Raw genomic sequence first — 25,545 nt, forward strand, 5'->3', positions numbered from 1 at the left:
TTAACTTTTATATTAAAACCGTCTCCTTGTTTCTCTCTTTGTTTTACATGTTTCTGTGTTTTTGAAACAGTGTTTATTCCAAAGCTGCAGCACGGTACATCTCAAGGAAGTGTTTCTGGCCTTTGCAGCTAATTTCCCCTCGTCAGCCACCGTACTCCACCATCTCCACCTCCCATATCATACATATGTTATTGATCTGTGTGGGGGAGTTTTTTTCCCTTCTTTTTTCTAAATCAAAACGTTATTCTCAGAATCTCAAAGTCTTTTATTGATGATTTGTGTGACCTGTGACCTGTGACCTGTACTGGAAAAAAGTAAACTGGCTTCACTCAAGTTCAAAGTCTGCCTTCGTTTTATCCAACAGTAGAAACGTCTTTGTCCTTCTCTATCTAACTTCCTCTGAGTTTGTCTCGCTCCTGTGTCTCTTGCTCTCTGTCTCCGACCAACAGAAGACGTCAGATCGTCTCAGTGAAACACTGGAAACTGTTTTGTCACGCTGTGTGGGTCATCTCAGCCAAGCTCAGACATAATAAACTCTATTCACACGAGAGTTCATATCTAAACCGCCGACCACAGTGAAAACACACTGACCTACAGCACAGTCTGATATCACGAGAAGCTTTACTTTGCTTTTGCTCCAATCTGACAAATACAGCAGCACCTTTTTATACGGATTGTGCAAGTGAAATCTGCGTGATGTTTTCCAAAGAAGTAGAGAAGTAAAGAAGTTCTGACGTAAATAGAAAGTCAGGAAGTTTCTCCGAGGCCGTTCGTAGTTCAGCTGGGTCAAATCGAACGTCAGAGCTTCAGGGTCAGTTTTAAAACCCACCTTTTGACCTCCGCACACAGACGATCTTTAACTTACATTCCACATTTCAGTAGAAAAGGTGGCGACCCCGTACTTCCTGTTTCACCTTAGAATGACTTTCATGTCATAACGTCCTGTGCGGGAGGAACAACCAGCATGTGTTTAAACCAGGAAGCAATGTTGAACTACAGTTTTGAATCTGTTTTGAGTCCTGATTTCTGAGGTGGCCTTTTGTCACTAATCAAGACGACAGGTGTGTCACGGTTACCTCCAGTGTTTATACATGAATGCAGTTTAGATTGAGCCTCAGTGCAGGTGAACATGATGAAAGGAATAATACAATGACAAAGCAGTCATACATCATGTGATGCAATAACAATAACACTTACAAGAGAAAGTAGTAAATAAAAACAACCACAGTTATAAGTTATACGTTATGCTCACTCATATGAATAACAGAACAGGTGCTCGTTCCAAACTCATCAAATACCGTCGCTTGGTTCTTTAAAACATGACGCTGTATGCAACATCCTGTCAGACTTTCAAAATAAAGCTTGTTGAGAAACATTTCCATTTAAATATGTGGTTTACAGCGTGTTACAGTCTCAGTGCGGTTAGATATGAGCTCCAGAACTTTTTGGAACATAACATACGTTACGTAGCCGAGTGTTTTTCTTGACTCTTCCTCGCCTCGCCCTGAGGAAGACCTGATGAGGGTCCAAACCGGTCGGCGTTTACTCCTGTTATATTGATGTTTTTATTTTACTAGCGATGTCCTGATTCAATAAAGGCATTTTAAACTAAACCCTTGGCTCGGTGCGAGACGTGCGAGGCCCAGTGGCTTCCCTCCCTCAACAGTAAACTTTTGAGAGAGCACCTGGCATTCACCTGGAGTTTAACAACTTGCTTCTGTGAGCACCTGGTATCCCTCTTTTTCTACATTATATTAAGGCTTGAAGTGATGCATCATTAGGGGCGTGGCCTCTTTGAGTGACAGGTGAAAATGCTGTGGATCTATGTTCCGATTCAAACATTTGCAAAATGTTTGCTTATGATGTGAACTGTACGTTTGTCTACCACCGTAAGAGAAAGCAGCGCTGTCTCTGAGTGCAGTGTTGTTGTTTTTAACTGTTATCTGTTGTTGTTGTTGTTGTTGTGGCTCCTCGTGTTGTTCCACTGACTAACAGACCCTGTATCTCTGAGGTTCAACCACAGCCTGATAACCAACTCAACAACATCACAACATTAATACTCACACACAAAGTTACACACATTCCTGCTAACGTCGTGGTCCACGTTTAACAGGACAAACGTACTTTGTGTTTCTACTACAGAAAAACGGTCAAAGTTTGTGCGTGTCGGCAACATGAAAGCAAGAGGTGACATCACCGACCAGCTGCCGAACGGTAGCTGTGGTCATCTCACCCACACACACACTCACACACACACACACACACACACACACACACACACACACACAGACACACACACACACACACACACACACACACACACACACTCACACACACACACACACACACAGACACACACACACACACACACACACACACACACACACACACACACACACACACACTCACACACACACACACTCACACACAAACACACACACACACACACTCACACACACACACACACACACACACACACACACAGACACACACACACACACACACACACACACACACACACACTCACACACACACACACACACACACACACACACACACAGACACACACACACACACACACACACACACACACACACTCACACACACACACACTCACACACAAACATGCGGGCGGGAGAACCTCAGAGCAATCTCTCCACTCAGCTTCCTGATAACTCTTTATTCACAACATGCAGTCACTGCAAACACACTTTATCCATATCATCGTTATTATTTCTGGACGCTGTGCCGTAGATGATTGTTTTGATGTGCAGTTAAAGTCAGGTGACTTAGTAAACCTGGTTTCACATTCTAAGACATATATATAATGTTACTGATGTTCAGACTAAACTGGGTGAAGTTTAGGTCAAAGTATGTCGGAGTCATCCCCAGGCTTCTCAGCTCAGTCTGCAGGCTGCTGTGAACGCCAGGTTTTCTACACGCTGCATTTTGTGACGTCACAAAGGCTTCGGATATTAGCATCATTCCCCCCCTTTAACCATGAGCTTTGTCCTGGACACACCAAAAAGTTTTGTTGCCTAAACCCGACCAAACTGCGACACCTCACAACATTTACCAGGTGAACTGTTGCATGCACAGAACTTACTGAATATGAAGCTCCATGTTGAAAGTGTGACCGGACCTTGCATTCAGTATATTCAGTGCTAACTGGGTCGTGGACTCTGCTCGTGCAAAATGCTGCATACTTCAAAAAGCTACAGGGGTTCTCGGATCATTAGATTATCACAATATATCAACACATATATCGACATATATTTTCATGTCGTGAAAATATTCATATTATTTCATGTTTGTGTCGAGCCTGCTATCTTTTATGCTTTTATTAACTACATAATTAAACAAGGCCACCAGTTTCACTACAAACTTCCTGTTGATGGTAAAACGTTCATTATTCATTTGCACGATGTAAATTTTCTTCAAGACAAATAAAGAAACTTAAGACACACTGGGAGCATATGTTGGGACATTCGGGGCCTCAGAAGTCTGGTAATTCTTCCACGTTGGTTGGACTTTGGGCAAATAGAATGTGAACATCTTTATTAATAAAAAATGTGATTTTGAAATCATAATAATAAACTTTATTGGTTCAGAACTGGAGAACAAGAACAACCAGAGAACAGGGTGTTTCATATGGAACTGAAAAATAAAGGGTTAAATAAAGAGATCGATTAAAAAGGGAAAAGAAAAGACGCATTTTAAATGTACGCAAACAGTTTTTCCTTAGAGAGTGACACAAAAGGGTAAATGAGAGATGAAAGGATTTCCTCTCGCCACACCTCCTCTAAATCGCCTCCTCCTCCTCCTCCCTCTCTGTCCCTACATACCAACACAGTTAGTCATCTCTGGCACGAAGCACAGAAGAGCTCGTTCAGGCGGGCGAGGAGCGGAGAGGGAGGGACGCTGGAGGCAGGAGCTGAAATATGAGAGGGTAGAAGGTGGAGGAGGGGAGGACAGAGTGGAGGAAAAGTAGACGAGAAAGTGTCTTCCCGTATCCGACAGGAAGAGATACAAGTCGAGATTTCTGAGGAAACTTCAGCCACAAGTGACGTCAGAACCTGGGAAAGAGAACCATTATTCAGCAGTTCAGCATCAGAATGATATTCCCTTGAAGGTGCTTAATCACGCTTCTGGTTGCCAAACGCTTTCACAACAGCAGCAGCATGAAGAAATACTTTGTCTGTCAGAGATTCTTTGATGGTGAAACTCTGTCAGAGGGAAGTTCAGGCTCTTGGAAAGTTATTCAGGTTGAAAAGAAGCCAAAAAAACTTGGAATGAAATTTTGCAACCTCAGACGATTAACTGAAACTGACCTGCAGCTTTCAGGAAAACTATTACAGGAGCCAAGAGAGAAGAATCCACAGAATGTGCTGAGCTGGATTCATGAAGGATTAGAGACTGCAGGAAACATAGTGTTAAATAAAGTCCAGTTTAAGGCTGTTTATTTAAGTGTTAAAGATCAGTTCTCCAGCCAGGGTTAATTCCTCGTTTCAAATGTGAAAAAAGTAAGAAAAGAATTGGGAAGAATTGTTTTGGTAAGCTGCAAATAACCTCTAATATTCCTCAGGTTCTCAAAGATCAATGATTTCTTTTAGCTCCATGATGTATCATGAGTGTTTTTAACTGTGCTAGTTCGGTTCAATCATTCAGATAAGGCAGCAAGCTGGGCTGAAATGTAATACCAACACAGAAGTGTTAAAAACTGCAGTTCCTCTTTTGTCCACTTGAGGCGATCTCCAACAGTGAGTCAGTCCCCATAGAGCCCCATGTTAAAATGTCCAACTTTACAGCCTGACAACTGTACGGGGGGTAAAAATGTATGTAACTCGCCTGTTTAAATTTGATGAAGGCTTAAACTTGTGCATCCTTTGGGGAGTTGTTTCTTTGATTTCTTACTGGCCTAATCAATAAAGACAGAAATAAATAATAATAATAATAATAATAAAGCCAAAATTCCTCTGGATGCGACGATATGTCGGCTGTGGTCTAGTCGGTCGTCTCTCAATCGGAAGGTTGGGGGTTTGATCCCTGACTGCTACAGTCACATGTCGAAGTGTCTTTGGGCAACGGGTATGAATGTACTAACTGATTGGAGATCAGCACTTAGGCCTCTGCCATCAGTGTGTGAATGTCACATGTAGTGTAAAAGCAGCTTTGAGTGGTCGGAAGACTACAAAAGAGCTATATAAGTACAGTCCATTTACCATCTGTGTGATGTGGGGGAAGGCTGCTAGGCTAGGTAGCTTGTTCCAGCATCCAGTTCATAAGGCCTCTCGCTCCACACAACACACTGACGGATGCCATGGCATGATTTAGTAGACAACACTTAACATTTGTCAAGATGAACGACCATCCAGTCGATTTGTGTGAGGTAACAGATTCAATATGGTTAGAATCAGTGGCAGCCATCTTGGTTGATTAACTGTTCTTAAATATCCATGTTGGATAAACAGGAAGTGAAGTGGGACTGGAGGCTACCAGAGCAAATAAAACATGAGCTCGCAGATTATTTTATTCAAGGTTTAAATTCAGTCCAACTCCAACCCCGATGACCCCCGAGCCCCAAAACATCCTCAAACACTTTAATATCGTTGTGTTCATGTCGGTCTCAGTACAATGTGCAGGAATGAACTGGTTCTGCGTGATATGTGCACACTTCTGACCTGTGAGAACACGCTGATGTGGGCTGGTATTCTGGGTTCAGTTATTCTTTTTGTTTGATGGTTGACTAATCTGAAAGTCCTTTAACGATTTATTATAAACTCTCGTTCCTCTCATTTGCCTCTGAGCTACAGAAATCCAGGATTAGAAAAGAATTTGAAGTATTTGTGTGAAGAGGAACTCCCTGAGGCTCGGCCCGGGTGGAGCTGCATTCAGGTGCACAGTCACCTACCAATCTTTTACTAATCTGAGCGCGTTCCCACACTTCCCACTCCCTCAACGAACCAATCAGAGAGCAGATCACCTCTGTGCTACATTCACACTGAGATGCCACCATCATACCTCTGACATGACCGCCAACATGCCGCTCATACCGAGACGCTGGAACACTGTGCCACCATGACAGCAGCACTTTAGAGGAAACAATGGAAGGTGCAGCGTGATGTCGTTCGTTGCAACACACCTGAACACATCACCTGCCGCTTTCATTGGACTACAGCTGCTTTATTAAGATCTACCTGAAAGGTCAGGCGTTGGTATTGCAGCAGAAGGGGATTATAAGAAATTTCAACACGTTTTGAGCTCTAAAAATGTCCTGAAACACTTTCACTTGAATCCGCTCGAAGGCCAGGCGATGGGAGAGTCAGAACATCACAGACGACAGTGAACCTGAAATATCTTGATAAATGTTTAACAGTATTTGTGATCATCTGCAGCCAAAGTGGAACCTTAACTTCCAATGTGTTCATCATCCCAGGTCAATCATCCATCCATGATCTATACCACATGTCCTGTTAGGGGTGGAAGAGTCCATCCCTGCTGTCATTGGGTGAGAAGTACACCCTGGACTGATCACCAGCCAATCATAGGGCAGACAAGACAACCTTTCACTCTCACATTCACACCTATAGGCAATTTTTTGAGTCATCAATGAACCTAACAAGCATGTCTTTGGACTGTGGGAGGACACCCGTGGAGAACATGCAAACTCCACGCAGAAGGGCCCACTACGTCTGAACCGGGACTTGAACCAGGAACCTTGTAGCTGTGACAGCGTTTTTTTCTTTTCATTTGTAGGACTTGGTTGTTTAACCGCCGTAACTTTAGGATTTATTGAACACTTTCTTAACTCAAGAGAGAGTAGGTTTGTTAAAAAAACATGAAGGTTTTTGTTGAAACTGTTTAAGAGATGATGTGTTGGTTTAACCTTTGAGTGGAGAAGATTGTAATGTGGTTAGTATTGAGTCCCACAGTCATTGTAGACTAAACTTATGTCAGACGCAGAAATCAAACTCCCTACAACGTCTGAACATCGTCTCACTTTTCTCCGTCTAAAATCGGTGCAGGCAGGTTTACTAAGGGCCACACACAAATCGCTTACTCAATCTCTTGATTTCTTTATACAGAGATCAAGCATGCAGACACACCCTGAACGCACCGTGGAGGAATTCTGGTTTAATCTGATGTGATGAATGGGGATGTTCCCCTGTGTGATGAAACACGGTTTTGAAATAAGAATGAGTCTTAAACTTCCTTTTTTTCTGCTCAACATCCGTTTACTCAGCCCGAAGAGACGGAAGCAGCTTTGAATTTTAAAGAAAAGTTCAAATAAATAATCTCCACAGTTCACTCTTTAAATCAAAGTAGGTTCACTTAAAAAACATTTTCTGGGACTCTCTGATTGTTGACTTAAGCATATCATGGATCGTGAGATTGACAGACGGGTTGGGGCAGCGTCAGCATTAATGCTGGCGTTGTACTGGACTGTCGTGGTATAAAAGAAGGAGCTGAGCCAGTTGATCTATGTTCAAACCCTCACCTGTGGTCATGAGCTTTGGGTAGTGACCAAAAGAAGGGAGCTCTGCGCAGAGCCGCTACACCTTCGCATCGAAAGGAGACAGTTGAGGTGTTTCAAGCATCTGATTAGGATGCCGCCTGGGCGCCTCATGTGGAGGTTTTCCGGGCACGTCCAACTGGGAGGAGACCCCGGGGTAGACCCAGAGCCCGCTGGAGGGATTATATATCCCTCCTAGCCTGGGAACGCCTCGGGATCCCCCAGGAGGAGCTGGAAAATGTTGCTGTGGAGAGGGACGCCTGGGCTAACTTGCTTATCTGCTGCCATCGTAACCCGACCCTGGATATGTGGAGGAAAATGGATGGATGGATTTGAATTGTTTTGTTTTGTCCATAAATTTTTGTACAAAACTCTTTGTTTTTTGGGGGCATTGTATTTGTGTAACGGACAGCTGAGATATTTCCTTTTACAAGGAAAAGAAAAATGTCACATTTAAAAGTTTTTTTTTTGTCATAATCATCAGATATTATTATCATTTAAAAGGTGTTATAAAGATGTCAGTGTTCCACCTCTAACCAGGTATTTTCCAATCACTGTGATCGTTACTTTAAATGTTTAATCGTCTGTGGTGAATTATTTCTTCAGCAGCAAAGCCGACTTTCTGTAAAGCCGGATGAAGGTTTTATGTTTCCCGTTAAATGACTGCCGACTGGTGAAATCAGTTGTTCCTCCTCGAGTTCAGACATGAGACGGACCTTCAGAGGAGCGACAGGAATGTTGGCGGAGAGTTAGAGAGACGATGAGACATGTAGAGCAGAGTGAACGCAAACCTTCGACAATCAGACGGACGCTTTGAATTTAATGGGGAACAAAAACATGGAGGTGATTTCACTCTTCAGCCTGCCGTGAGGGAGAGCGTGCGAGCGGGTGGAAAACTACAGGAAGGAAGTTCAACAGTTTTACAGTTCCATACTAAAATCAACGTATGATGTGCCTCGTGTACATTCGGTGGTTAGACTGGTTTATATAATCAGAGGGGAATTCTGGGGGTTTTTTTAACCTTGGAACCATTTTTAAATTTTTTTGGGGTCTATATGACTCATTGGTAAAAAAAAAAAAGAAATTGCTCCACTAGATTTCTTCACCTGACAGTTGTGAAACAGGTTGTAATGGCTGCAATGTAATCCTTTGAGGCAACTGTGCCCGATCAAAGGTCGTCCACTAAAAGTTCTTGTTGTTTCCACTGACAGGCTCAGATTGTTATTCTAAGTGTGTGACAGCATTACAGAAAGGATCCCTGCAGAGATAGACCTTTTTGTTACAGAGGAAGATGATTGTTTTAACCAGAAACTGTTTCATCGCTCTTTTCGAAACAACCAGACTCCAATGACAAAAACAGTAATTTTACCTAGTAGAACAGGGGAGTTGCTTGTCTACCCCTACAGCAGCAATCAGTTGCTTTGTTTGCGTATTTTGTGTCTCACTAGCATCGTGTGGGATCCAAACTAACTTTACACAACAACTTCTCATAATTACACAAACAAACTAACCGATCATAGCAGCGGTAGATCAGCAACCCTGGTGTTCTTTGAGGTAAAATGCTTTGCAGAGAGCGATGTAACGTCTGTCAGTGGAAACAACAAGAACTTTTGGTGGACGACCTTTGATTGACTGGATAACGTTGCAGCCATTACAGCCTGTTTCACTGCTACATGCTACCTATTAGTCAGATAAAAATACAGAAAATCCCATTAGATTAGAAATCCCCTAAGTTAACTCCACGGATCCATTGGAATGAGGATGTGGCTGATAAAAAGCCTTACAGTACAGTGCAGTAAAACTGGATTTCTAAATGTTGCCCAGCCGGCTGGAAGCTGATCAAAGATGTAACGCCAGAAACCTCAGAAAAGTGTTGAAATGTCAAACCAGAGGATGAAACACAAGCTGAGACACATCCGAAGCTCTTCACTGAACCTGTTTGAGGTGATTACCAAAAGAAGTTTCATCAACACTTGTAATATCTTTGTCTTTGTTTGCTGAAACCAAAAGTCACGTTTCGTTCACACTGATCAGAGGAATTCATCAAATTGAAAACACTCGAGGTCAAAGGTCAACTCCAGAACAGAGGCCTTGGATCAGGTAAATATCCCAGTAAAGCTTTGCATCTTCCAATGTCCCCTTTTGTCAGATAACACCCTCTGTGTGGCTGCATCCTTTTTCCTCAGTATCCCACAATGCATCATGTTCTAGCCATTTGTTAAATGGTGCATAAAACCTCTTTGGCAGACATCAAGTTTATGGTGACGATTTGTCCTGATATCAACTAACAAAAATCTAAATCAAACCGGCCACTGCGGCACACAGGAAGTGGTTATAACGCAGGACAAATGTCATCGTCCAAGCAAGAAGTCGTTCTTTGGCGTTCACTGAATAATTATTGCAAACAAATAAAAGATTGGTGGCGTCTTCCTCTTTCCTTATCCTGCTAAAACCATTGACCTTCCCCATCGCCCACCCATTCTATCCTACCAACCATGCACCCACACTTCCCAGTACTCTCAAAACAAAAGCATAAATACACACATAAGTATTTTAAAGATCATTCTAATGTGATCAAACTTAATAACGCCTCCAGACAGAATAACAACAGATAAAGATAAGATGAACAAATAACACTAAACATTGTGAAAAGCTGGTGGATGGAGGCTGTGACGCTCGTGTTCCTGCAAAATGTCACATTACTTTGTCAGTGTTTCAAGTCTCTGGAAATTTGTCTTGAAAAGTAAAACTGCACATGTGATTTCAAAGCTGAGAGTCTCATTCATAAATAATAATAAACACCTCATGTGGTTAATGAAAATGCTTTACTGTCTGTATCATAGTTAGCGGTTAGCAAACACATTAAACATTAGCTCAGAGGTTTGTTCTCAAACGTATGAATGCAAGGCTAAATGATAGCTCTGTTGTGTTAGCTAACTAGTGAGCTAGTGCAACAGAGCTAGCTAAACTTCTTCGGTCAACACTCAACACTGCCGCTAAAAACTGATCAACGACTACCCTGCACATACAGACTACCTTTGTTCACTTTGTCTCTCTGTTTGTCACGTTCCTGTCACCGTGTTTGTCCAGCTGATTCAGTCAAACTAAATAAATAAGTGTGTGTGATGCAGCCAGCTGGAATGCTTCCAGATGAACCTCCGCCTGACCTCCAGCCCTCCTCCACCGCCTCCACGCTGCCGACTGTCTGCGTGAATCACAGTGTTTGTGTAAATGTTGATAACAGTGTGCAGCGGCTTTGCAGAGGAAACGCCGCGGCTTCACAGTGTGACGACTATCGCTCTGAGTTTCCTGATAACAGAAATAAACACTCCTCTCCTCCTCCAGGAACATTAACCTTAGCAGGAGACACTGTGGTGACTAAAGAGTTATTTTTAAACACAGACTCTGGTGAGATTTGGGTTTTTTTGGAGCAAAGGTGGTTTACATGACGTGATTTTTAATGAATGTGGAAAACACAGAGATGATGAGTCCTGACTGCTGTTGGTTTGCACGAAGGAAAAATGTCCGATTGTCTCAGATATACTGACTGTTCTCCTCGGCTGCTATAATCCAGAGAAGATCAAATATTGACTCTAAACTCTGGAAAAACATTTTCTTTCCTCACTTTGGTAGAGACGACTCAAACAGACAAAAAGTTTTGGTTATTTGTCGTGGTTTTAGATATTTTCTTTATTCTTAAAATAGAAATACAACCATGAACACCTGGTTGGAACTGTGCAGGAATTTGAGCACTAAAAGAGGTCAGATCAACAGGCTGCTGGGAGCAAAACATTTATACATATTGAACCTGCATCAGCACTTTCATTGCCGCGGCTCTCCTCCTCATTAAAGCCTGCAGATGATGAAACGAGCAAGCTAGCTAGCTAACTACTTTGCCTTAAGTTAGCTTTGATTGTTTTAGCTGTTGTAGTTTTTTAGTCTTTCAAACTTGTATCTATTGTTGTTGACTTACTTCTGGTCCTAAGTGAAGCACGTTGGGCTGCATGTTTGTATAAAAGGTGTTGTATAAATAAAATTGAGTTGAGTGTAGCTAACTAATGCTAGCTAGCTAAACCAATGTTTGCCTTCCCTAACAGTAGCTATCTATTCTGAGCTAGCTGATAAGGAGACATTTCATTTCCACTGCTGGCTAAATTGCTAGCTAGCTAATTTGCCAGCTAATGGTTTCACATTTCTTTCACAATATAAAATGTTTATTATTTGTTGTTAATATCTAACTTCTGCTCTGTTTACCCCCCTGGAAAGAACGTTAGCCCCCCTCTACAGATGCAGCTCTTCTTTTGTGTGCAGTTGAAACAGTTGTTCCTCATAATTAAAGCAACGTACATCATGCTTGTCTGTTTTAATGAACATTTACTAAGACTGTTTGTTCCTGTTCTAAATGAAGTGAGTCCCTGTTTGAAGAACAGAATCAGGGACGTGAACTGGGTCAGACTTCAGCCAGCTGGACTCGGTCCACGTGTTAAATAATCTGATGCTCCACCAGGTTTTTATTTTAACATCATTTTAACACAGAACCTGTCAGACTCGTCTGCAGCAGAGCTCACCTCCTGCTCTGTTGGCTTCTTCTGTCCTCATAACAGTAAACACCTGACTGCCAATCGTAAACTACGACTTCCTCAAATGTCTTGTGCCCGACACCGGGTGTGTTCACAGCAGGAAGTTACCCAGTGGAAAAAGAAACTTTTGAGGAACTAAAATATTTCTGGGCTAAATTTAGTTCCAGTCGAGTCACAGGAAGCAGAAAAGTCCGTTCTTGAGTGGGGAAAATACTCTCTAACGTTTGGGATCTTTAGGGGAAAAGTTCTTACAGCTAACCGTCTCTGATTGGTCAGAAAAAAGACACAGCAGCTTCTTTAGCTTGTGTGCAACTTCATTTACAAAACAAGACAGTCGTCATGTTACTGTGAGCTCATTCGTTCTCATTAACTGGAAAATTCATGCCGATGCCGGACAACATGTTGGAATATGACTTCACATCATGTAAAGCAGAATGTTTTAATGCTAATCACCTTTTAAACTGACATATTACATATCAAGTTTTTTCCTTTGTGTAATTATTGATACGGCAGTCGGCCTGTGTTAGTTGTTGTTCATGTACCCTGATTATAAGTGTTTATATTTAATGTATTGGTGCAGCAGCAGGTCTGGGACAAAATCAAACGTACTGGAATCACTTCGATTTTAACAACCTGAGTCAAAAATAGACTTTACACGTCTTTGTAGAGTCCATGTTGTTTCCAAGTCATGACTTAAAGCTCACGAACACATTGAATTGGAACAAATTCCCAACTCAGGACAAAGACATATTTGAGGAGCTCCTAAATCAAGGGAATGACCGGGATCATACTTTCCTTCAAAGCTGGAGCTTTCTTTACAAATATCTTCATAAGGATTCATTTCTGAAGAAAATAGAATCGTTCAATTAATGAGACTGATCGTTCTTTACAAGAAACACGTTAAGAATAAATTAAGAGACGATTATTTTTAAAGTTCTTTGACCACTAAGGTAACGTCTTCTGCAAATGAAGACCAGGTGACGTGTCTGAAAGAGGAGCCGAGTGTGGCCCCCGAGGTCGAGAGCGTTTAAGTTACTGGTTTTATTTCTAGGCTCAGGAACATGTCAGAAATAATACTATCATTATAGTCAACTTAATTTGTATGATAATTACAGAATGTATAATACAGAGGCATGTTGATTGTCTGGATTTTAAAAGCCAGATTAAGTCTGATTTTGAGCGAATGCTTTTATCTCTACTCGTTTGGACGACTGTGATGCTCTTTATGGCGGCGTTAACCGGGCCACTCTCGCACGTGTACAATTTTTTCCAAAATGCTGCTGCTCGTCTTTTAACCGGCACCCGTACACGAGAACACATGACCCCCCCCCTGGCCTCCCTCCACCGGCTCCCTGTTCGTTTGAGGATTCATTTTAAGATTTGATTGTTGTCATTTTTAAATCTTCAAATGGGTCAGCACCTCAGTACATCTCTGACCTCCTGCATGTTTAGAACCCCTTGAGGTCTCTGAGGTCGGCTGATCAGCTGCTTCTTGTTGTTCCTCAGACGAGGCTGAAAACCAGAGGTGGAACGAGCTCCGCCCCCATCGTTAGGATGGCCCCCCCCTTACCTGCTTTAAAACCACGTCTTATAAGTTACTTTTATTCTTTGGCTTTTAACCCAGCAGGAGAGTTTTTGTGCTCTTTGTCTCTCTGCATCATTTCTAGTCTTATTACTGTATTTTTATGTGTTTTATGAGTTTTTGTGTTTCACAGTTTCTTCCTGCGTGCTGTTAATGTTTTTATTTTACTGTTATTTCTTTTTAATTTCATTCATTAACCCTAACCCTCATTTGTATGTGTTTTAAAATGTGCTGCATAAATCAAGTGGATTGGAGTCAATTAGAAGAAAAATGCATCACAGTAATAATTACATTTTGTAACTTCTCTGAGGCTTGGCATTATTTCAACAACTTTACTGAGTGACTTTACTTTAGGATACAATAGACGGCTGTAAAGGAAAATAAAGCAGCTTTAAACAAATGTTTCTTTAGTGCTTTAAAAACGGCAGGAAGACGAATGCAGTAAAAAGAAGGATTTCTCCGTCGTGTCTGTGGAGGATCTGAGTCGTGAGGCCGCCTGCAGAGCTTCAGGAGTCTTAAGAGGCTGGATGTGAGGAGGAGTAAACGGACTGATGACGATGTTTACAGGACGGAGCGGTGCTCACAGCCACATTTGGGCAGGTTTACACGAATGTTTACGCGGTGAGATGAAGCTGGTTGTTTCTGCTCTCTGTGCTCGACTTCATGTCTTCCATTCTGTGTCTCCGTTTCATGTTCTTTTTATTTGGCGTTAGCCTGTCGAGCTCTGTAAAGACTACAGAATTAAAGGCGCAGACATTTTCCACTGGTTGGAAGTTTATTTCCTTTGCTGCAGCCGAATCTCATCAGTGGTTTAGCTGATTGTTATTTGTTGCTTTGTGTTCTCCTCATCTCTGAAACTCTCCTCATCTCTGAAACTCTCCTCATCTCTTGGAGGTGGGACGAGTGGTTTCATGTGGACAGTGTTGTAACAGTGTCAGAGGTCAGCAGGTCCGACTGCGCACCCTCTGAGTGTCCACTGGATGAAGTTCTCTGTAAAGAATTTCCTCCTGTGAGTAACACTGGGCTTTTACTGTGACATCACCTTCAGCGGTGACATCACTTCCTCTTTATAGGTCCATCTGAGCTAAAGGTCAAAGGGGCAGTGTTAAATGAGTTAAACAGATGTTCTCTGTGAGGAGCAGATAAAACAACGCTTCTATTAAAATGTTTTTAACGGCTGATAAAGTTTGGAGCTTTGTTCACGTCAGCTCGTCCATCTTTGGTCCAGACTCGTAAGAGGACTCTTTATGTTTCTCAAAGCGTCTTAAATGTGTTGTACTTTAGTTTATAAAAAACCTGCAGAACTGATGACATTCCCATCATCCTCGGCTGGACCTTGTGTTTACTTGAGACGACCGACACTCTGCATTGCACTGCAAACACATGCACGCACCATCGGCCTTTTCATTAGGATGGGGGGCAATGACTGCAGAGCTCAGCACCGTGGAGCATCAGTGTATTACCTGCAGTGGATGACGGTCAGCGCAGCCCAACACGGCAGCTCACCGCTGTGCAGGGAAAAGCTTTCCACCAACATGAACATGAAGAAAGAACGACAGCTGAATCACTGTCCACTCATGTCATGACCTTGTTGTGCTGTTCACTGTGTGGGTTGATGTGTGTCACGTGACGGGGCCCCTCTGACTACCATCTTTGTTTTAGTGTAAACAGGGGCCTCATGCGTCACACTAACAGAGAGGGGACCCTGTAAACACTGGGATAAAAAAAAAGGAAGCGCAGGGAGGAAGTGATGTCAAGAGTGGGATGACGAAACAGGAGTTTGAAGCAGAAGAATGAAAGAGGAGTAGCTCCCCCTGCTGGAGGATTTAAGGCGCTGAGGGGAAAGTTTATGAAGATGAAGTGCACTCTGAAGTACAGTTCAAAGCTACTTTGCTCTGACTCTCTATTTCTGTTATTATACTTTGATTGTACTTATGATGCTGTTATAGAAATAATTAAGACATATATTGAAATCTGCCAGTATTCACCATGACTCTCTTCAGCCCTGGATCCTGTAGTTTTGTGTTGTTTTGTGACGTTATAAACCAGAAAGCCCGGCAGAAAAGATATTTCATTTTACGGATTATAAAGGATAGAGCACATATCCAGTCCGGTGTCTAAGAGGTTAACCCTTAGGCAATCTTTATTAACAGATTCTACATAGAAATTAATACATATACATATGAATACGTAGAAATACGTATCAGCAGGCTGCGGGTATGCAGGACAAACCGTCCGTGTGGAGAGCAAAAGCAGGCGGAACGTAATCCGCCGTAATGACGTCGTCGCTCCCATCAGCGTGATCGGATGATGATTTACTCTTTAAACAGACGTCTGCATGCTAACAGCTAACAATCTGTTCTAGATCTAAAACTCAACTTGAGATAAATTACCTGACGCGGTGTCACGAAAGGCGTTCAGCGTTCAGATTTCTTGACTTCCTTGAATGCATCAGAAATGATGGCTCCGCCCTGCGTCTCATGTTAAAGTAGTGTTCTTCTCCTCTTGAGGACAGACCTGACGAAGCTTCATGTTGACTTGTTCCTAATCTGCATCATGATGTTGTTCTTTCAGCAAACTACTTTCTGTAACAATGCAGCAAAAGGAAGTCGTTTATCGCTAACCGCCGGCTACATGCCCCGCCCGGTTCACAGGGGCGCCCAGAGGCTGTATCGTCGTCAGACTACAGCCAATCCGAGATTGACACTGAAGTACCTTAAACCTGAATTCTTTCTTACTGCCAGCAGGGGGCGACTCCACGGGTTATAAAAAGTAGTCTGAGTAAACATGAGTCTTGATTTATTCCCTCAGTAAACATGTCCCTAATGAGTTTATGGTCTCAGTCTCTTGTTTCACGTCTTCTTCAACACAGCATGACGTTCATTTAGTCACTGATGCTCTCATTTAGAGTCACACAGAGCAGGAAGAGGGGAGGGGTTAGGACAGACAGATTCAACTTGCAGCCCACGAGCAGAATCAGGGACTCTAAAGACCTCGACCGGCTCTTTATACAGATAATAATTATATATATATGAAAAGGAAAGTGTTGGGGGAGAATTCATTTTTAATAATCTTCCATTTAGAGACATAACCTCTTATGTTGAGATTACTTATTTTTCAAATGTGGAAAAAAAGGAATTGAATTGGGGCGTCTACCTGTGATTGACAGGTGACACCAAGATCACCTGACAAAAGTCCTGAGCTGTGTTCATATTCACTAAAAATCTCTGATGAGTCCATTTATCCAGAAAGTACATTTTGTTTTTACCCTGCGAGTGTTGAGTTTCACTGTAAATCTCTGCTGCCCCCTGCTGTCTGCAAACACACTCACACACTCACACACGCTCAGTGGGTGCAGTGAGTTTGTCATCCTGCTTCCCTTTAACGCACTTTGAATCTTCATGTTTCTGCAGCCTGCTGTTAGCCTGCTCGCCTGACACCCACCCTGTGGCAGCATTTACACACATTAAAATACAGAGCCTCTTAATAAACAGTCCTGTGGCTGACGGTCTGTTTGCTTGTGTAGCTCACACAGAGACATCAGCAGGACGCACAGCAGCTTCATGTTTCCTTCTTAGACCTGAAAACATTTCTCATGTCTGACATTAATCAGGATCCACAGCCTTAAACACACCTTAAATCAATCATTCATGCATCAGCCAAAACATTTAGACTCAATGTGTAAGTTAAAGTTAAACTCTTCACTGGACGTGTCTTCTGTGTTTTCAGGGTTTATTTTTACAGTGTAAAATTTGGATCTAAAACCCGTAAAGTAAAATCAAACCTAAATGACATCAAAGGAAACTAACGCAAACTCTCTCGTGCCCTCCGTAGTTCCCTTCGTAGGGACCCAGTGCGGACTTCCTTCCAGCTCTCACATGTCAGACACTCGGGGGGCTCATGTTGCCTTCCTCCTCCTCCTCCTCCTCCTCCTCTTCGGAAACGGGATGTGATGTAAATACACAGAAACTTTTTTTCTGTCCCTCTCTCTCCGGAGTGTGCAGAGCTTCTCCTCTGACTCCCTGCTGGAGGAAAACTAGCAGAAGAAGTCTCAAAAAGACGATAAATAAGTCCGGACAGCGAACCATCAGGGAGGTAAAGTCACCGTCTCTTTCCTCCACCATGATCCTGTGAGCTCCTCCGTCTGTCCCCGACCACAAACCTCCGACCTGCCGGACTGAAGTGCGAGGAAAACGGATCAGAGCGGAGAGGAGCCCGCTGCTGCTGCTGCCGCTGCTGTTGTGGATCCGGAGGAGCCCGCGGACAGGTAAACAGCTGACAGGTTTTATCTCTGTTTGTTCTTATAACGGAGAGAAAGAGGAGCAGGAGGAGCGGAGGGAGAGAGCACACTGCTGGAAAGTTTGAGAGCATGACAGCGGAGCTCAGGTCAGTCCTGCTGCTGAGCTCTGAGGCCTAAACACTGTTATGTGGAAGTGATCCAGTAACTGCGGAATCAAAACGTTTCTGATTCACTTTAAAGTGTCACAAAGAAAGTTTGTGAAGAAAAACTGCAGAAAAGGAAAAATATAACATCTGACTTGGAGAAACTTTCCATGTGGAAAGTGTAAACGAGTTTACAGGTCACTGAAGGATTCACCTGGACTCTATTAATCCAGTTAATCACAGGGTAACTCACGTTACGATACGTGGCCTACGATAACGATAATATACAACGGTAACTGATATATGGCAAGACAAAGATGAAATGATGTCACCATACGTGATTAACTGCAGAGCACAGAACGGCCCTGAAAAGATAAAGTGCAGGATTAATGTGTTCATTCGCTCCGTTTCTCAGAGTTTGACTCAAACTGAGACGAAACAACGAACGTGTTTTCAGTCTGTAAAGTTACAGAACTGCAGAACAACTGTAGACACAAATTAGGACACGGCGAGGAGTCAGGAAGTGGAGACACAGTGAGTCAAAGTCACACGGGCGTCTGTGAAAGACTGGCACACATGTATACTTTAAAACATCAATATCTGCTGCAGCATATTGATAATTGTCCTGCACGAGTCAGAACGACGACATATGTTGCCGTATCCATATTTTGTCCCCCCCCCTTTATCCTCTGTTTATGTATTCTGTAACTTTGCTGAAATCTGGCACCAGAATTAAGTTCTGTCGTTTCTTCTTAAAGGATAAACTCATGTCGGCCTCCTTAAAGAGACGGATACAACCGATCAGAAAGGTTCAGAACTGGACGAGCAGCAGCCGAATTAGTTGATTAAATGCCATAAAATAGCATTCAGCTGTAGAGAACAGTCCTGTGAGAATATTCTAGATATCATTTTTATAATATAATAATTCATCCATCATGCAGCGTTATGGTGCGTTCCATTTGTACTCGGAAGTCGGAAATTTCAACTGGAGGAAACTCACCAACCCCGACCTCATCTCTCCGTGCATCACCAGGAAATGAAAGCTGTAGTATGAACTGTTTATTAGCCCTTCTGTCTTATTGTGTCTCACTGACTCAGCCGTACTCACAGGCTGTCCAGCTTGTACCTGTGGACGTGTTGTGGACCTCATGTTTGCTCTGTCGTTGTCTGTATTCCAAGAGAGCGAGCACCATAACTGTTTTACTGGAGGCATCCAGCTTGGTTTTCCGACTTGTTGTACTGGAACGAGGTCAACTCGGGTGTGACGTCATTCCCAGTTCCGACCTCCGACCTCCGAGGTAAATGGAACGCACCATCAACCGGGTTTGAATCATACGGTTTAGTCATGAAGCCAACATGGCAGCACGAGGTCCTTCAAATTAAATCAGTCAATCAAATTTTATTTGTATAGCCCCAAATCATAACCAAAGTTATCTGGGGACACTTTACAAACACAGCAGGTCCAGACCGTACGCTTTGTTTAGAGAGAGACCAACATGAGCAGCACTTAGCAACACTCGGCACAGTGGCAGAAAAACTTCCTTTAACAGGCGGAAACCTCGAGCAGAACCAGACTCATGCTGGACATCTGAAGGGCCGAGAGAGGGAGGGTAGATGCAGGGTAGAGACAGGCAAAGAGAGCAACAACACATGCTCCTGTTACAACAACAACAACAACCGATCTTACAGACTGATGACAGGCTGATGATAATAAATGAGCAACAACAGCACAGTCATGATAAAGGCTGAACGTGGAAGGACAGACCGAGGAGTCACTGTATGGTGACCATGATGAAGGTCTTTGCAGTCACAGTGAGTGCAGCCTTTAAAGGTCCCATAAAACAGCGACCGTGGAGCCCACTGATTCTGCGTGTTTGTGTGTAAAAATAGGAAGCCGATATGAGACTGGTCGCAGGTATTGATTTGTGTTTACAGCAGAGCGTAGGAAGAGTCAACAGTAGATCTTTTACGCTGTAATAACCATCAACAATCAAACATACGGCTTTATAGGTGACAATTACCGCGACAAATAGCATAAACATCTATTTCTGATTTCAAAGGAAGAACTTAAATGTGAATAGGGACAAAAATACGACTCAACAACCTTTAATACCTCCGGTTAAAAATCCTGAACGGTCTTTGATATCGACTTAAAGGAAAAAGCTGCTGTCAGTCACAGCTGGTGTTCTCTGTGATCGATAGAAGCAATAATATTTGAGATTGGCGCCATAGCTGTGGAGGACGTTGCACAAACAGCTCGTGGTTTCGCCCATTCTGCATTCCTACAACACCCAGCATGCATTGCGCCCCTCCCTCTGAAAGGAACGGCCCAGCGAGAGACGCTGTAACGAAATACGCCCGTTTCTCTGCAGGCGGCGGCTCAGAGCGGGACAGAATCTGAAATACGACAAATTTACCGCTGGATGGAATAAAAACTCTTCAGTCTGCAGTCGACTTTCAAACAGGACGATTCTGAACAAGACGTGACATCGGGGGCGTCACGACGGCATTAGCTGCCCATGATAGCGTGATCGGACTGAGGCTGAAAATCGGCTGTTGAAAAACAACTGTCAAAAATCTTTGTCCGTTCTGTCTGTGCAAACGTTTCCACTTCTGATCCACGGCCCACAGTGGTTTTAAGTGTGTTTGTTGTCAGTTTAACCCTTCACTGTCTGCGCCGCGAGCACTGATAGGACAGGACGATGACAGTCAGGTCACAGCTGTGTTCACTGTGCCGTGAGCACTGATGCAGCAAAGTGTGGTGAGAGTCATATTAGGGCTCGGATTTTCAGTGTCAGTGTTATCATGAGCCGTGCGTGTGTGTGTGTGCGCTGCTGACCTCCTGACCTCCTGTGAGGTGTCTCGGATCATGTTTGGGATATTTTCGGGCTCAGCTCAGTTTACAAGAAGGAACTGAGACTCGAACCTGTGAACACAAACCTCCTCTATCTGCCTCCTCGTGCCTCCGGTGTCTCCACTCTCACCCTGACAAGGCAAGTCCATGTAGTTACCTGAACGACGTGTTTGGGCATATTGATTTAAATTTTTACCCGCCAACCCAACCAAGCATGTTTCATGATCAATAGTCAAACAGTGTATCCTACAATTATCACTAGAAAGAGTCTCTTCCCTACGGCAGCAGCAGAGTAGCAGGAGGTTATGTCAGCGTCAGGTTTTACCCATGATGAGTTGACAAGAAGAAGAGTTGAAGGTTAGATTTCTGCGGAGGATTTAACAGCAAAGATTGTTGCGATACAGACGGAGAGAATGGCAGAGTTATTAGCTTCTTGTTGGCCCGGTTTCTTTGTCCTGTCCTTCAGTGAAGGTTTATCATCCTGCAGAGGGATCCACAGAAGCGATCAGACAAACTGGATTAAAACTGTAATGAACTGATTCACATCACAAACCAACGTCGCTGAATCAAATCTTCTCTTACACACTTTGATTCACTCTGGTGGATCTTTAAAGCAGTTTGACGTCCCAAACTCGAGCTGAAAGCTGCAGCTTTCTGCTGAGCTTTTGGCCACACCGTTTTTATCAGCAGGTGTATTTTTTTCTCCTTTGTCATGAAGACAGACGTGTTGACCTGCAGGCTCAGTAGCTTTGCCTCTAAAGCTCTTACAGCACAGTTGCATCAGTCTAAACTGGCCGGTCTTAGCTCGACTCACGGGGTGGATCCACTGCACTGCCTACACTCGCGTCCACCCGGCTTCGCTGGTCGCTTGTTGGCGTGAAGTCTCTTCAATCCAAACGGCCCCCACAAGGTTGTTCACTTATTATGACATAATCTCTGTTTCTTCTTAAAAAAGGTAGAATCTGTAGGCAGATGGATTTTAGGGAAGGCAAGTCTCAAGTCCACATCTCTGGAATCAGACGGTGAAAGTGAAGAAGAACTTCCTCTAAAATAACGTGAGTTTATATCCTGTCACTTAAGGACCACTGTCACTGTAAAACGAGTTATCAATTAATCAGTCAGTGACAGAAAATGTATTGATCAGTGAAACAGTGATGCTGTTTTTGAATCCCTGAAGTCAAATGTTCCGTGGTTGATGCTCCGACAAAACGAGACGTTTAAAGACTTAAATTTATAGATTACATAATTAATGAGGAAAATAATCTTGAATTGAGTCCTGCTGGTATTTAAAGCCAATGATGAGTGAATGTGTGAGCCTCCTGTAGATGTTGCACAGCTTCATGTTAGTGATGTGAAGCAGTTCAAAGCTGATGTACCGTCTCTTTAACAGACACTGAGAGCAGCCTGCAGCCACAGAGCGATTTCACAACAGCAGCAGCTCAGAGTTTGGCTCAGAGTGTGAGAGCTGACGGCTCTGTTCGCCCACCAAACACAGTAATGTAAGACGGATTGTTTCACACTGCTGACCCTCTCACTCGCAGCTGAAGATCAGCAGCTTTCTCTCTGTTCTTTGTCTACAGGTCAGTCAGGTGTGAGTGTGTATCTGAAGTATCAGACTTAGTTAGTATCGGGATTGTTTCTTGTGACGGAGAGCAGAACAGCCTGCGTGTGATCCGGTCCAGGACTCTCCTCCTGCTGCTGTCAGGGTTATATTTCTTCACAATCTCACACGCTCGTTGTTCTGTTTTCTTTTTACATATTTTCTGTCTGAATGACTAATAAGCACAAACGTTTTGGAATTGCTCAAGTAGATTGTTGGGAAAAGGCCTGCAATGGCAGCAACATCATCCTGCATCGATCAAACTGCGTCCACTTAAGTTCTTGTTGTTTCCACTGACAGGCTCAGATTGTTATTCAAAGTGTGTGACAACACTACACAAAGGATCCTACAGAGATAGACCTTTGTGTTACAGAGGAAGATTCTTGTTTGAAAGTAGAAACAGCTGTTACAACGCTCCGCTCAGAGCCACCAGACGTCATTGACAGAACACCAGTTTTACCTTGCACAACTCGGGAGTTTCTGGCTCACTGTTGTTAGTTTGTGTTGATGTGTGACGTGTGTGTATAAAGGGTCAGTTTGGATCCAACACAGTTCTTGTTGACAAAGTTAGTTAGTTAGCAATGCAGTTGCATATGATTATACATTTGTTAGCTAGCGCGCTAATTGCTAATGCTAACTGCTAACGTGCCAATCGCTGATGCTAACCGCTAACATGTTACTCACACTTTACAACTTCTTGCAACAACTCAAAGTATTTACTTAGTTCGTAAGGACGCACACGGTTCAACACCCAACACACTCCTGCTAACTATGCTAACAGCTAACTGAACATAACTTCACAGCTGAAGAGACCTGGTTGATGTGAGCAGACCTGCACCTGAGGGGGCGGAGCTGTGAGGTCATCAGACAGGCAGCCTTTTGTACAATCCTATTGTTTTGTATTGAAGGGGGCGGGACATCTGTGTCTTTGATTGGATTGAAGTAGGAAGAGGCGTTCAAGGCGCATTTATTGTCGTGTGATTTTTTGTACAGAGTCTGTGAACCCCCTGGTGAGCTGCTAAAATCCAGCTGAGCTGCCTGTTGGTGACCCCTGTCTTAGCCTGTCAGGTGACCCCTGTCTTAGCCTGTCAGGTGACCCCTGTCTTAGCCTGTCAGGTGACATACTTTAATCAGATTTAAATGGAGCGTGAGTGAGCCCTCTTGCTTTCCAATAAAAGATAATTCGTCCCATCCTGATATCTGCTCTCATGTCCCAGTTTGAGCGGCATCAGATCCAGATCTCTTCTAAACCTCTCCAGATTAACCTGGAGCCAATAAATGGATCTGTCTGAGAGCTTTCTGCCAGAGACTGAACTTTCTGAGAGTTGTTGCGTGTCAGCAGCAGACGCTCAGTAACACGTGGAAACACAACCTCCTTCAGACGTTTAGATAATCGTTTCCAAAGACTTTTAACCTCAAGTCACCATAAAGTCTTTGACCCCGCTGTCAGGAAGAGATCTCTCATTCTGCTCTCATGATGTGTCTTCACTGTTAAACACAAACACTTACAGGAAGCAGTAGAAAAGTCTCCTGCAGAAGTGTGTGCAGGTTGAAGCTGTGGTTCGAGTGGAAGCTGCAGCAGAGTGTAAATGAGAGAGTGTTTCGAGTTTCCATCTGTGAAGCTGCAGATCATTAAATCATTAAGAAACCACACGGTGGTTCTGTTAGAGGCTCGTGAAACTCAGAGGGAGAACACTGAACACGGCTGCTGCTGAGGGGAGGACGTACGCACGAAGTCAGGAGGTTTACCAGAACGTTCTCAATAATCTGGGGTGATAAGGAACCAAACGTCACGAAGAACAAGATAACGTCCTGGCTAAAGTGACGGCAGGGACAATCAGCTTTATTTCTGATATGTTGTCGAAACATGTCACCCTCCGAGGTGTCTGAAATGCATCATTGTTCTAGCATCGATCCATCTTCTGATGGCAGACTAAGCTAGTCCAGGCGTCCCTCTCACAAGTAACGTTTCCCAGCTCCTCCTCTGTGATCTGAGGCGTTCCCAGGCCAGATGAGATATTTAATCCGTGCAGTGTGTTCTAGGTCGACTCTGAAGTCTCCAACAGTGAGACGGGCCAGGAATCCTCCCTCAGCAGTATCCTGATCAGATGCGTGTACCACCTGATCAGACTTTGAAAGATCTCCACACACTAATGCTGGGCGAAGCTCATTTCATCTGCTCGTATCTGCGATCTGATTTTCTCGGTCACCACGATCGAGCAGCTTTAAACCGTGGTAGCTTCTCTCGAGCTCATTTCTTTCTTACCAGGCTCTTGGTTGGACTCCTTACTTTGGATCACAAGATGAACCTGACGGGTTTTAGGATGATTGTGGGGGTAGAAAAAAGACATTTCTGCAACAAAAATTTGCCCTCCTATGTGTTAAATATGGTACTTTTACCTCACCAAGGGTTTCTTGTAGTAAAAATAATATAATAATAATAATAAAAGTAATAAAGTATTACAGAATCCGTCCATCCATCCAGTATCTATACCGCCTATCCTCTTCAGGGATTTAGAGTCACCAGTGAACCTAACGAGCATGTCTGTGGACTGTGGGAGGAAGCCGGATCACCCGGAGGGAATCCACGTATGCACGGGGAGAACATGCAGACTCCACACAGAAAGGCCCGCTACGTCTGAACCGAGGTTCGAACCAGGAACCTTCTAGATGTGAGGCGCTAACCACTGCACCACCGTGCAGCCCGTATTACAGAATATTTTACTGAAGTACACGGCCTGAGTGAATGTACTTGCACTCATGAAGAGCAGGTCTGCAGCTTTGTTATGTTAAAACTTCCATTTAACAGGCAGAAACCTGCAGCTCATTGGTGGACAGACATCTGCTTGAGTCAGCCCTGCAACAGACTGGATGTACATCATCTCTCACCCAGTGCATGCTGGGATATCTTTCATAGATGGATTGATTCTGCGCTCTGAGCCGTAAGCAGCTGAAACCCGAGGCCCGGCGTGACAGGAGACGAAGCTTCTGATGCTCTCAGTCGTACACTAATGTTAGCGTTGAGTCCTGCAG

General features: G+C 43.5%; 1 protein-coding gene across 1 annotated transcript in view; it reads left to right on the forward strand.

Annotated features, from left to right (window-relative positions):
- The first annotated feature begins 17,681 nt into the window (after nt 1-17,681).
- Nucleotides 17,682-25,545, forward strand: part of ddr2l (discoidin domain receptor family, member 2, like) — a 27,988-nt gene continuing 20,124 nt past the window's right edge. Inside the window, exon 1 of the mRNA XM_069683304.1 lies at nt 17,682-17,942. The gene's annotated coding sequence lies outside the window, so the exon portion shown is untranslated. The remainder of the gene's footprint in view (nt 17,943-25,545) is intronic.

Source organism: Semicossyphus pulcher, unplaced genomic scaffold (genome assembly GCF_022749685.1).
Source record: "Semicossyphus pulcher isolate SPU_LCO1_2020_fin unplaced genomic scaffold, fSemPul1.0.p SCAF_6, whole genome shotgun sequence".
NCBI lineage: Eukaryota > Metazoa > Chordata > Actinopteri > Labriformes > Labridae > Semicossyphus > Semicossyphus pulcher.